Here is a 14,797-nt window from a genome sequence, read left to right as displayed (position 1 = left end):
TTTTATACGATCATTTAAATAGAGACTGGGCGACAAGGAAAAGGTTTCGTTAGACCGAGTTTCATTGGGAACCCATTTTTAATTCACCCAAAAACACGCTAACCTAAGTAGGCACTTTTGCCTAGTTCAAAATAATATAAAATTGAATGAATTAAATAAAATAATAAAATATTAAAATATATTAATACTTAGCGGCAAAATCAAGGTCAAACTTCATGTCCATGGTTCATGCGAACAAGTAAAATTCTTTGTAAAATCTCTATTCTTCGCTCTCTTTTAAAATCATGAAAGTATGTTTCATGCTTGATTGTAGAAAAACGTGGTTCTAAGTACACGTACAACATTATGAATACAGTTCATATTATATTTGGTTGCAGAGTATGAACTTAATTATTGAAAGTGTTAAATAATTTTTTTTTCGACTGTGCGGTAAAGTGGCTTTACCGCACATCTGCAACATCTGCTAGTTAAAACCAGCGATGTTGCTGAAATTTCTAACACACAAAACACAGTGGCATATGCCAGCGTTAAAAATCTTTGTAGGCAATATCAGGCCATGGCTATTAAAAATCAGCAAAACTTATTTCAGTTAATGTTAACGCCATTTTCAAAATTTTACAAGTCGGGTCTAAATTTTTCACGATTTTTTTTTATTTGAACTACCCTGGGGTTTCACAATGTTCAATATGGTTAACAGTAAAACGGGTGTTAATTTAAATCCCAAGTTCCACTCGAATGTAGGATTATTTAATGAAATTCTTTCTTGAGAATTACACAGTATACAGGCTGTCTCATTTCAGCAAAGCGAGTTTTAGATGCCTGAATAGTGACACGTAAACGTTAAGCCTTGTCCTTATAAAATCTGCAATAATTAAATATGGGACAAATTTAGAGATGGACGAAATTAAGGATTTAATTGCATCCGAGATAAGGTATAATACCAAATGGGGTTGAGTACACATTGCGAAAGAGAATACATCCTTTAATTAGTATCAAAGAATTGCAAGTATTCTAGAGTATCAGTTAGTTCCAAAGTTTCAAGTTCGGTCGTGTCATTCATGAATGATGTTGCCGAACAAAATTTTAAGGGCAATAAATTATGATAAGGCGGAGGAAACGGCTTTTTGTCAGTGATGTTGATATATTTTCTGAATGAAATTGGCCAAAAAAGTACCAAAAGCCAGCCGACAGTACCCAGGTGGTCTTAAGCGCCTCCGCCCCCATAAAGGGATGACTTGCTTGATTAGATTAGCCACGCTATGCTTCGGGACTCTTTTTCGGCCACACTATACACTGTGTGTTCCTTTCACACTCGGTCGATTGTCGTTAGTCACTCCGAACAACGAGAAATCAATATTGAATGGCCCGATTGTGTACGGCTACTAAAGTCAGTGATAATGCTGTTAATTACTAACTCTCTATAGATTATTTTCTCAACTGCCAACAGTCAACAGAAGATCCCTCTTTGAGGAGTTGTTACGTCATTGATACCTGGAAGAAGTTTATGTTCAAATCAATATACTAATTTTGAAGGTAAATTTTTGTAAACTTTATTGGTACGAATGCGTATGAGATCATAGCACAAATCATAAGCATCGGCCTTCTTTCTTCTCCTCTATCATAATGCGTGTTCACTTAAATATACACCAACTATATCTGAGAGATTACAGATTTCTCAGTCGATTTACTGCACATAAATATCCGTTTGTATGATCCGAAGAGGAAGAATGGGTCTCTAAGCCCGGTAAAGGTAGAAATGAGCATCGACACAAACGCTGAAAGGTCTAAGCGTGGCTAATCCAATCAGTCGAGTCATACATTTCGGGCCTTTTGAGTTGCGGAGGCGCTTGAGACCACCTGGCAGCTTGCGAATTTGCAAATTATTTTAAAGACGTATGCAAATCAAAACAGAAATGCCACAAAATGCATGCAATATTTCTAGAATCTCTTTCTGGCCATCAAATCCTAATGAAGATCAGAGAAATTACAGTAAAAAACAACGCAATCCTAAGATAAATGAAGAAATATATGAGGAAATACCATATATGAAGGAAGGTGATCAAGAGTTTAGAGCTTTACATACAGGGGGTTCAAAACTTGTGTTTGAAAATAGGGTGTGCGATTCTTTGGCTCATCGTAAGAAAAAAGTTTCTCTTAATATGGGTCCCCAACGTATCGTTTCGATGTACAAGGCGTTAAAAATAAAGTTTCTCTCAGTTTTTGACGATATCTCCGGAATCGTATATACAGGGTGATCCAATAAGAGCGCCTCGGACGATTACGGCTTTATTAATGGTTTTGATGAAAAATTGTTTTTACAGTTATATGTATGACCTTATAGGACACATTTTAAAAATATTGTCATTTATACTGGGTGCGCAAAAAAAAGATACAGTGCAAACTTACGTTTTTTTTAAATCGAACACCCTATTTTTTTAAACATTTGAAATTAGAAGAAAAAAATTGTAGAAGTTTGTATAACACTCAATAGGTCTGAAACAAATACTTCTTGAGAAAATTAAAGAAATGCAAAAATGCAAGGGTCAAGAAAAAATTTTTTTCTTCGTGAAATGAATGCATTAATTATCGTTTTTAACCGGTACGTCTTAATAACAGATACTTCTTTAAGTTGAAAATAGTTCTCTTGAAATTTTATATACAGGGTGATATATCCCTACAAAGAAAAATCCATGCAAGTAAAATCGGTTGATTTTGCTGGCCACAGCTGAGATCCTCCTCGTCCAATTCATATATTAAAGATATAGTTTACGAAGAACCACCGACAACGAAAGAGAATATGAAAATTCGCACCCGGAATGCATTTAGAAAAATCACACCAGAAACATTATTAAAAGTGAAATTGTCTTTTCAAAAACGCATTAAGCTTTGCATCCAAAATAATGGTAATTTCGAATGTATATTTTGGAAAATTGTGAAATTTTTAGACGAATTAGTACAATCTGATGTTTTTGTTTTTGTAACTATGGAAACGAATCCAAGACACACCCTGAAAGTACTTGCTGTTATTTAAAATGAAATAAACCCTCATTTTACGAGAAACGGTTAAAGATAGGTATAGGACATATTGGTATCACGTGAAAAGGCATTAAATAGTGATTCTAATGAATACATAAAATTGTCTACATTGCATTTAAAATAAGCAAGATATTTTAAATCATAAATGAGTAAGATGTAATCAATATTTTTGCTCACCCTGTATATAAAATTTCAAGAGAACTATTTTCAACTTGAAGAAGTATCTGTTGTTAAGACGTACCGGTCAAAAAACGATCATTAATTCATTCATTTCTCGTAGATAAGAAATTATTCTTGACCCTTGCATTTTTGCATTTCCTTAATTTTATTAAGAAGTATTTGTTTCAGACCTATTAAGTGTTATACAAACTTCTACTATTTTTATCTTTTAATTTCAAATATTTAAAAAAATATAGGGTGTTCGATTTAAAAAAAAAAAGTTTGTATTGTATCTTTTTTTTGCGAACCCTGCATAAATGACAATATTTTTAAAATGTGCCTTATAAGGTCGTACATATAACTGTAAAAACAATTTTTCATCAAAACCATTAATAAAGCCGTAATCGTCCGAGGCGCTCTTATTGGACCACCCTGTATGTGGTTCCGGTGTGTATATACATATTATCATTAATATTAACTAATAGTAGTGGCGGTGATTTTAAGGTTAATGTGAAGTTTTTTGCTCCTAATTTCTAAGCTACAGGGGCAATTGGTATTTTGAAGCGACTTTTTAAACTTAAAAAACACAAAAAATGTTCTTTGTTAAGTGCTCTAAAGTGAATTCCAGGAAAATGACATTTTATAATAAAAATATGGAAAAATAGCAACATGATCAAAAACATTTTATTAGCAAAACTAAGAAAATAAACAATTAAAAATAACAATTGTTGAAAATTATCTCGTACAACAATGCAAGCTTCCAACTTTTTGTGTGGGAAACATTGCCGATTTAAAACGTGATTTTTACTCGTCCCAGTGCTGCAGAAATTAGGAGTAAAAAAGCTCACATAAATCTTAAGATTTTTGCCATTGGCCTATGAAAAAATTTAGTTAGAGCTTAAGAGTAGCTAAAATTAATAATAATACGTGTACAAAACTCAGTTCCGCAGCTCAATCGGCCCCTGAGATATCATTAAAAAACTGAAACAAAAACTTGATTTGTAACACGCTGTATGTCGAAATGGTTTGGTTTGCGGACCCACGTTAATAGGGTCTTTTTTTTACAATGAGCCAAGGAATTACACTCTTCATTTGCAGCCACGTATTTCGAAATACTCCGTATATGATGATGATTGAAAGAAGGTGATAAATATTGAAAAACTCAATTCATTCACATGTCATTAAACATTCTTCGCAAGATGAAGAATGAGAAGATGAAGATTCAGGTTAATTCTGACAGACTGAATGAAGATCATGATCATCGTTTATGGTTTCTATCATGCTCCGGGATATCTTAAGCGGAAACTTTTGAGGTAACTCCCTTGTTTCCGCCATCAAATGTCTCTTTCTCCCTCTTTGTGAGTTTTTGAGGTATACGAACGATTTGAGTTCCACAAATTAACATTTTCCCAGTTTACCTGAATTTATTGAATAGAGCTGATTGACCGAATTTAACTCACATGGGAATACAACTAATTTTACCTAAGAATGAAAAAAAATCCATGGCCATAAAGAGCTTACTTTATGGAAATGAAAGGGAACAACCAATTATCATACTCTGTTGTATAAATCTGTAGATTAAATTACTTTTTTCCGTTGACTGACTGTTAATACTTTTTTAATGTGTACAAAATCATTCATAGTGACTGCCATTAAATTTATGATTTTTCATTATCATGCATTATTTTGAGCGCGTTGTGATTGCATTCAATAGTTTGATGCCACCAGTTACGGTCATGACTACTCGCTTTTGACCAATCACAACACCAACGCTTAACACGTGACTTCGAATGACTTAAATTTAAAGTAGAAATGTTCATTATTTCAATTATTTTTACACATAGGGTGTTAATTAATTACGTGGTCAAAGTTCAAGAGATGATTCTTTGGGTGATTCTAAGATCTATCTATACAGTGTATCCGGGTTAAGGACTTAACACTTTCGTAAAACCTTTATTTCTTAATCGATTTTGACATTTTTTTTTGTTAATTAGATATTCAAAATGCGCATTCGTCTAATGGATACGATCCCTCTTTATCCATAATCATAACCAATTGCGTGCATTTTTAGGGGATCAAATTTCGGAAAATACTATTAGGGCTTTTTTTGGGATAAAAAAGAAAACAGATGCTTAATTAGAATGACCTAAAACTTACCTGTTCCGATTTTCATTTTTCTACTCTACAGGATTTTCGAGAAAATCAATAAAACATGTTTTTTACGTAAACAAATTTAAAAATTGGCAAAAAAAATTATTTTAACAATAATTAACTAAATTTTGATATTTTCTGCAATGTATGCAATATTAGTCACGTAACTGTCGCAAATATCAACAGACGTTTTGATCGTTATGGGACAATTGTAAAACTACCGTAACTACGTAATCGCGAGCCTCAAGCAAACCAAACAATTTTAGATTACTTTAATACCAATCCGCATTCAAGTCTAAGGGATGCTAGCAGAAATTTAAACATTTCTAAAACTCATATCTGGGAATGTTTAAAGAGAAGTGGTAAGAAACCTTTTAAACCAAAATTTCCTCGTTCACCTGAAGCTGGAGATCAAAATCTAAGAATGGAGTTCTGTTTATGGCTCCAGAGCATGTATCAAGATGATCCTAACTTTTTAAAAAACATCCTATACACCGATGAAGCTGCGTTTACGACAAATGGTGTAGTATCGACACAAAATTGTAGAATATGGAGTGATCAGAAACCGAATTGGATAATCGAATATAAACGACAATACTCCTCAAAAGTAAACGTTTTCTGTGGTATCTTAAATCAAAAGATTATTGGGTCATATTTTTTCAACGAAAATTTGAATGCTGCTCGTTTCCTGAGGTTCTTACAAAATGAGTTTAGTGACGCACTTGATGAGCTTCCCCTGGGTTATCATTACAATTTACATTTACAACTTGATGGAGCGCCCATTCATAATGCGGTTAATGTGAGAAATTGATTAAATGATAATTTTCCCAATCGCTGGATCGGACGAAATAGTCCTCTTACTCGTTGGCCACCACGATCTCCGGATATCACACCCATGGATTTTTTCGTTTGGGGAACAATAAAAAATAAAGTTTATGCCACAAGACCCCGGACCCGAGAAGAGCTTTGTGCGCGTATTAGAGAGACTTGTCAGAGCATAACTCCACAACAACTAAGTAAAGTACTGAGAAATAATCGTCGACGTATTGAAAAATGTATACGAGAATTTGGGGGGTTGATTGAATATATCAAAATTTAGTTAATTATTGTTAAAATAAATTTTTATGCCAATTTTAAAATTTGTTTACGTAAAAAACATGTTTTATTGATTTTCTCGGAAATCCTGTACAGTAGAAAAATGAAAATCGGAACAGGTAAGTTTTAGGTCATTCTAATTAAGCATCTGTTTTCTTTTTTATCCCAAAAAAAGCCCTAATAGTATTTTCCGAAATTTGATCCCATAAAAATGCACGCAATTGGTTATGATTATGGGTAAAGAGGGATCGTATCCATTAAACGAATGCGCATTTTGAATATCTAATTAACAAAAAAAAAACGTCAAAATCGATTAAGAAATAAAGGTTTTACGAAAGTGTTAAATCCTTAACCCGGACACACTGTACATAGAATTCTGAGACGAAAAGTTTATATAACCATAGGTTCGGTAATGACTCGTTTTCAAGATACAAGGTGTCGAATTTTTCTCGAAAAATCGTTTTTTTGTAAAAATCTAATTAACTAATTAACCGCCTTTGTTGAAATTTGACAGTGTCATTTATAGTTATTATGGTTATTTATGCGCCATTGATTTTTTTTAACTTTTATATTTCATTCGCGATAAACACAGTCATGGCCACTCGGGTCAGCGGATTTAAATCCGTTAGATTTTCTTCTTTGGTGGCATGTAAAGTCCTTCGTTTATAGAACTCCCGTCAACACTGAAGAACAATCCATCGGACAGGGGATTCATGTAATCAGATAAGATATACGGCGGTAATATTTCAACGTGTTCAGCAATCGACGTTAAGACGAGCTAATGCTTGTATTGACGTCGAAGGAAAATATTTTCAACAACAATTGTCAGTGTCGTGTTACATATTATTAAATGTTTTTTTTTGCAAAAAAATTACGTGCCATTTATTGAAGTGTACCATAGTTTCCATAAAATGTTTTTTGTGTTTAATTTTTCTTAAATTTTCGGCATTATCCCTGTACATGCCACTAGCAAAAGGAGACGAACAATTTTTAGTTTGAAAGATTCCTTTGTACTACATTTAAAACTGTTATCAAGTTTCCACGACCTGTTAGTTAGCGTCTTATTGTTATTTAAAAGCTTTTTTTTAATACATTCACTTTCACATGAAATGCACCACCCAGTAATACTAATAATTAAGTCTCGTAACTTTGGCAAAATAATGCTTCATAATGGAGTATCTAATGATCAGACTTTCAGTAAAAAAGAAAGAATGCTGGTGGTTTTTTTGTCATTGACCTTTTAGATTTTTTATATATAATACACATTTATTTCTTCAAAACAAAGAGAAAGAAGAAATGGGCTATTGACCCTATTGGTCTTTCCGCCCGTGATTACAGCCTGTTTTACTGTTTGTTAGTGTCTTTAACTATATGTATTTACATGTCTTCATATGTTTCGTAGAGGGTTTTGTTGGGGAACCGGAACTGCGCTTGTTTGGTCTGTCTAGTCAAGCAAAGTGGTGTCAGTATTGTCCAGTTGTCGGGGTTGTTTTTCCATTTCGTCTGTATGTGTAGCAGTCTGTCTGTTATTCTTTTCATATGAGTGCGATGATACAGTAGGTCGTTGGATGGGTTGTATAGTGGATTCTCGGGATGTCGTATTTTGGTTATTAGTCTTAGTGCGATTTGTTCCGTCGCTTGTATATGTCGTTTAGTTTTTTCTGTGGAGTTAGCTCTTATTATGTGTCCATAGTCCAGTAACGGTCTACAGATGGATTTATATATTATTGTAGCTGTCTTTGTGGATATTCCCTTGTCTTTGTACGTCAGTAGTCGAAAATATTTAGTCCTTTTCTTAATTTCTGCCCTCATGTTTTTTACGTGTTTTGTAAATTTGAGTTGGTAATCGATTGTTAGTCCTAGGTATCTAATGTGTTTGGTAGGTTTAGTTGTGTGTCCGTCTGAGACTATTGTCGGTGAGTTATGAGTAATTCTGTGGTTTGTTAGTAGAAGTTGGTTCTTTGCTGGGTTCGGAGTCAATCTCCATCTGTAGAACCATTTCATCGTGGCGTCCGTCAGAGACTGTAGTTTTTCCGCTGTTTTCGTAGTGGTTTTGCCGTGTGTAATGAGTGCTGTATCGTCTGCGTATTGTAATATGTAGGTAGTTTTGTTTATTTGATTCATATTGAGAAGGTTGTGGTTGTAAATGTCATGGTAGTACACATTATATAGAAAGGGCGATAGAGGGGACCCCTGTGGCAGACCTTGAGCAGGGGAGAATGGAAAGGAGAGTGTAGTATTGATGCGTACTTCCAGTTGTCTGTTTTCCAGTAAGTTCTTTATTGTGTAGAGTAAGTATTTTGGGGTTTTTAGCCTATGGAGTTTATATAACAGTCCTTTATGCCAGACGCTGTCGAAGGCCTTATTAATGTCCATGAAGAGACAGGCCGATGTTCCGTTATTCAGTCTGGTAGTTTGAATATTGTTGGTCAGGACAAAAAGGGGATGGATCGTAGAATTTTTTGGTTTGAATTCGAATTGATAGGCTGGAATATGTTGTCCGATTTCTGTTTGGAGTCTGTTTCGGATAATGCGTTCGAAGACCCTACTAAGCACTGGAAGTAATGTTATTGGTCGATAATTCTGTGTTTGAGTGTTGTCAAGTTTGTTTTTTGGAATGGGTATAATTATACCCTTCTTCCAATTGTCGGGGATGTTCATGCTGAGTAACCAGTTGTTCATTGATTGTCTAATCAATTCGTGGGTTTCTGGAGTTAGGTTTCTTATGAGTTTGGCTTTAATGTTGTCGTATCCCGGTGCAGTGTCTTTGATGTGTGTTAGTGCTTCATCGTATTCTTTGTCATTTATTGGTACTGTGTTGCACTCGCATCCGTCCTTAAAGAAGTTGTTGAACCAGTGTGTCACTCTTTCAAAGTTATCTTGATCGAACTTAGAGTTGCACGAGGGATTAAAAGCTTCTTGATAATGTCTTGCGAATGCGTTAGCTTTGTCCAAGTCTGTGCAGCTCCATGTCGTTCTCAATGAGAGTGGTGGTATATATATTTTTTTTATATGATGAGAGTTTTTTAGATTTTTTATTTAATTGTATATAAATAAAATAATATTTACATGGAAATACCAGTTTATTTTGTTGTTAAACTGTGGACAAGACATCTTAAAATGCCTCCAATGAGACGGCGTCGAAATTTTTCTCACGTTTCGGATTTCGATAGAGGGCGAATTATCGGCATGAAGAAGGGTGGACTTTCTTTTCGTGAGATTGCCCGAAGAATGAATCGGAACCACACCACGATTGCGAGAATATGGTCCTCATGGTCTGAAGAAAAGGTTCAGCAACATCGTCCCTGCTGAAGCTGGACGTCTTCCCCGTAGTAACAATGCACGTGAAAATCGACTTCTTAGATGGATGGCCATTGGTGATCGATTTCAAACAACAATGTCTGTTGCAGTAGATTGGATGGAAGCTCTAAATCGTCGGATGTCGATGGCAACAGTTTACAGAAGAATTTCGTCTTGTGGCCTGCATTTATACCGCCCAAAACTACGACTGCCACTAACCGCCCAACACCAAGCTTCCAGGTTGGCCTGGTGTCAAGAACAAGTTGATTGGAGTCATGAGTGGAACAATATCGTCTTCAGTGACGAGTCGCGATTTTGTTTATGGATCAATGATGGTCGTAGAAGAGTCAGACGATATTGAGGTGAAAGAAGAAATTTGCAATTTTGTGAAAGGCGCCACACAGCTTTAACACCTGGTGTTGTAGTCTGGGGTGCGATATGTGTTGGTCGAAGATCTTCTCTTGTATTCGTTCCAAGCACCCTAAACGCACGTCGCTGCATTAACAATGTTCGGAGGCCAGTATTAGTACCCTTCATGCAAACTTTACCAAATGGCATTTTCCAACAGGATAATGCAAGACCACATAGTGCGAACATTACTCGACAATACCTGGACGAAGCACAATTGGAAATACTGTCTTGGCCTGCACGGTCACCGGACCTATCGGCCATCGAACATCTTTGGGACATGATGAGTCGCCGTCTTCGAAATTTACCGAGGCCTCCAAACATTGTGGATGACCTACGATATCATCTTGAGGTAGCATGGAATAAAATACCCCAGGAGGATATTGATCATTTGTTGCAAAGCATGCCGCGAAGAGTACGTGCTTGCATTGCCGTACGAGGCGATGTCACTCATTATTAATTTTTTAATTAACAAATGTTGTATCTTTTTACTGAAAGTCTGATCATTTGATACTCCATTATGAAGCATTATTTAGCCAAAGTTACAAGACTTAATTATTAGTATTACTGGGTGGTGCATTTCATGTGAAAGTGCGTGTATATAACGGTAAAAAATGTTTGTCACTATATCTTCAAAACGAAGCATTACCGAACACACATTTATATAAACTTTTCGTCTTAAAATAACTTAAAGAATCACCCCTTGAAGTTTGGCCACGATCTTAAATAACATCCTGCGTATGGTAACTTGTAACAGACATGTGTATCATGTAATGAGTGATTAATAATCTTAATTTCCATCAATTCGGTTGCTGCGCTCACGCAGCACAATGTCTCGAATATTAACCACCGTCATTAATACGCTTGTTCATTAAATAACTATGGACACGATATTTGGTTTAGTAGCCTCTTGGCACACTATAATATAGGTAGATACCATTTTTGTCTCTGTAGAAAAAAAATTGCATTCTATTATTATGACATAAACCCACCATCAACCAGGTAGAGTGCACATTGGCCTGTGCGGTAGGTTATGTCAGTGACAAAAGAACCAAAAGAGCCGATGCCACAACCCATCAATAAGTGATTGATTAAGACCGATATCGGCAGATCGATCGGTTCGTTAAGGCAACAATACATCTAGGTGTTGTAAGCTCTGCAAGCGCTAATGGTGTCTCATTCAATGGTTATTATTTTTAATTTTTACACGAGCCCTCAGGGGCGTACGTTTCCTCAAACTGAGTTAGATGAGTCAGGAACGTTAATAACATGTAAAAGCAACAGATCTACGGTGCTTCTTTGAAGAGATACTTTTCATTCGAACTGACTGGGTGTTTTGGAAGCGACAGCTGCTGAGTATCTAATCTAATCAATTTTCGAAATACTGATTGAGGTAATACATTCTCATCACGTTCAAACCCTTTGCGATCAACCAATCTCAATGTTTTTTTTTTTTTTATAGAAGTGTCTTTTGGAATTTCACGCTTCTACCATTGACAATTTTGTATTTTTTTTAACTTATAATATTTTATAATGGATTACCATGTAAGTAACTTGTCGGTTACGCCCCTGCATTGAGTGATACTATTGTATAGAATTTCTCGACCAGCATTGCATTGGTATTGATTTTGAGTGACCCGAGGCGGGTCAAAAATATCCGTAAATCAAGCGTTTGTTTCTTGTACGTTGAAGCCGACAAACCTTTCGGTTCATTAATCATTTGACGCGAACGTAACAGCGTGAAGAAATATTAACTTAATTTATTATTTTTATTCAAAGGACTAGTTTTGTTCTTTTGAGGAATATAAAGCGCCGAAAAATGTTCCAATAAGCTTTTTTACTTTTTCGGCCGTTTAATTAGAATTTAGTACCGTTACGTTACTTTCGGAAAGTCATATAATCCTCGCACTTCTATCTAGGTAACCTCAGTTCTAGGAAGCATTTTGAAACGGTGATTATGGAGCGCACAGTACTAGTTAAGACAAACTCAACATAAAACAACATAACTTCTTCGAACAGACACGGCTATAACAAGAGAAAATGATAAATAAATGTAATAAACAATACCAAATGGCGACACGATATTCAATATATTTCAACAAGAAAAGAGCCGCTGAGTAAAACGGCCATTGTAAGTGGTAAGCCGAAGAATGGAGGATAATCACTTAGTTCGTGGTAACGAAATGCCATATTTCTTTCTCGCTTTGGTACTTTTCGTTTTCGTGGTTTGATACATTCTGTATGTGTAAAATGTTGACAGGAAAGATTAAAGACCTTGGAATTAAATGCAGAACATAAAACATACTGTGCAACTATTAAATGAAGATAGGAGAGAAATGCTAAAGTCCCATACTAAGGTTCGAAGTCAACTTACCTTATCTTAATAAGACGAGCATATGTGAGATGGAAAATACAGGGTGTTCTACAACTTATCGCGCAAGTTTCAACCACATATGCACTGTTATATAAGGAGTCCATTTATCAAAAAAAAAAAAAATATATATATATATATATATATATATATATATATATATATATATATATATATACATATGTATATATAATATATATGTATATATAAACCCTACAAGTAACGGGATGAACAATAATAAATATTTATTTATTCTGGGCTAGAAAAATTGTTCAAAATTTTTTCCACTGGCTTGAACGCAAGTTTGGGCTCACCGAATCCAATTCTGGCGGACTAGTTCGAATGTTCTTTTTGCCTTCTGACTCCGAAGACACAAATTATCGGTCGCCGTTGTAATCCGGTCTTACAGTTCTTCAATATTCTGAACTTCGGTACGGCAGACCTCGTTTTGTAAATATCCCCCCCAAAAACGAATCTGAGGGATTTAGATCTGGAGATTGCAAAAGCCAAGCTGCTGTCCGCCTTGGTGATCCAATGTATCCCGTGTACATGAGTTAAAAAATTTCGGACATCTAAACGAAAATGTGGAGGTGCATCATCGTACATAAACGTCATGCTCGGACCACTAAAGGTGCATTTTCAAGAAAAATAAGGAAACAATTTTTGCACTTGTTTGTCAATTTTTAGGTGAATTCTTAACGTTGATAGTCAAATGGATGAGTGAATCTAATATAATAAATAAACTTTTATCATTGTTTATCTCGACACCTGTAGGACTTTCGTTAGAATTTTTTTTAACAAATGGACTTCTTATGTAACGGTGCATATATGATTGAAATTTGTTTGAAAAATTGTGAAACACCTTGTATATGTAATAACTCCATTTGTGGATACTTAGAGTTAAGATATTTTTTACACGTAAAAGAAAAGTTCAAAAATAACCACCTCCCTCTCCCCTTGAAAATTTTCAATATTTCGAAAAATGTTAGCAAATCTTTACTTTGAAGGCTGCATGTGTCGGAGAATAAACTTTGGAAAATGCAAAGATTCTCATTCTAATATTTGGAGATGCAACCTCAATTATGTCAACCGACATTCATTATATGTTTCTCCGCATATCTCAATTCAAAAATAAGTTTTTGGCACCTTCATTTCACGACACCTTGGAAATTGCGAACACAGTGTCAAAATGACCTCCCGCCAAAACTAAATGAAAATTTTCAACCCATGTTGAAATATTTTCCACATTGAGTTTCAGCTTTAACCTGCATTCTTTCTGGAGATGGTAAAAGGTCGCAAAATAAGACCACGATCTAAATAAACATTATTTGGTAAATTCTTATTAAGAAACATACAGAGTGTTAAAGTTGTTTCTTTTCATTACCAGCCTTTCGCAGCTCTGAAGCTTTTAATCGAACTTTGAAATGTACATACACATGTGATGAAAATCTATATCTCCTAGTCCCTCTATATAGGGCTAATCCGAAATTTTCCAGAGTGATATTTGCTGAGAGGTCGGACAGTATTTTATTTTAACCATTTTTTATTTAAGCAGGATAAAATTGACTATTTTAGAACGGAATAAATGGTTTGTACATAATTTTTTAATTTCAGTGAAACGGCCATTTACTTACATCAACAAATTTTCAGCACGACTCGTTGTCCATTCATTTCCATAAGGGTTTAACCTACGCACCAATGGTTAAGCACCCTGTATTTGTTATTTACAACATTCTAGCTATACCATTTAAAGACTAATAAAAATTTTCGACGTTCCATAATTCACAGGTTTCGTTCTAATTAGAAACACCAACACAAACAACAAACACCTTACTCATAACACCGAAAAAAGCTTTTTTTAATTAAAGCTCTCTCCGATGCAAGCGGTGGCAATCTGAAGAATGAACTTTAAATTTGTTAATTGAGGGTTTAATTAAAACACGCGGCTGCTCCATTACGCAATAATAATGGAGAGCAGCAATAGGGGAAATCAACTGTATAATTCCGTTATTTGTTCCTGGGGGCAAATAGGCATCATTAGCAAAAATAAATTGTATTCAGTTGGTAGGTACATAATAAAAAATAAAGTGTAAAATTAGGATATACCAAAACTTTTTTTTGTAGTTTTTTTAGAGCGGTAATTCTGCATTATTGTCGCTCTGACTTGAACCAATGGGGTTAAGATAAATCACCATGAGCACCACGAAAAAGAATGGAGTTTTCCAAATTTTTATTTGTTCAATCAATAGTACTAACTTCCAAAAATGGACACATACT

The 14,797-nt window shown here is 34.9% G+C and overlaps 1 protein-coding gene across 1 annotated transcript in view; it reads left to right on the top strand.

The window, feature by feature from the left end:
- Positions 1 to 14,797, top strand: part of LOC136338856 (protein gooseberry-neuro-like) — a 104,645-nt gene that overhangs the window by 44,361 nt on the left and 45,487 nt on the right. The window lies entirely within an intron of this gene.

Source organism: Euwallacea fornicatus, chromosome 4 (genome assembly GCF_040115645.1).
Source record: "Euwallacea fornicatus isolate EFF26 chromosome 4, ASM4011564v1, whole genome shotgun sequence".
NCBI lineage: Eukaryota > Metazoa > Arthropoda > Insecta > Coleoptera > Curculionidae > Euwallacea > Euwallacea fornicatus.
Note: the sequence above shows the minus strand (reverse complement) of the source record. Positions and strands in the feature narration are given on the sequence as shown.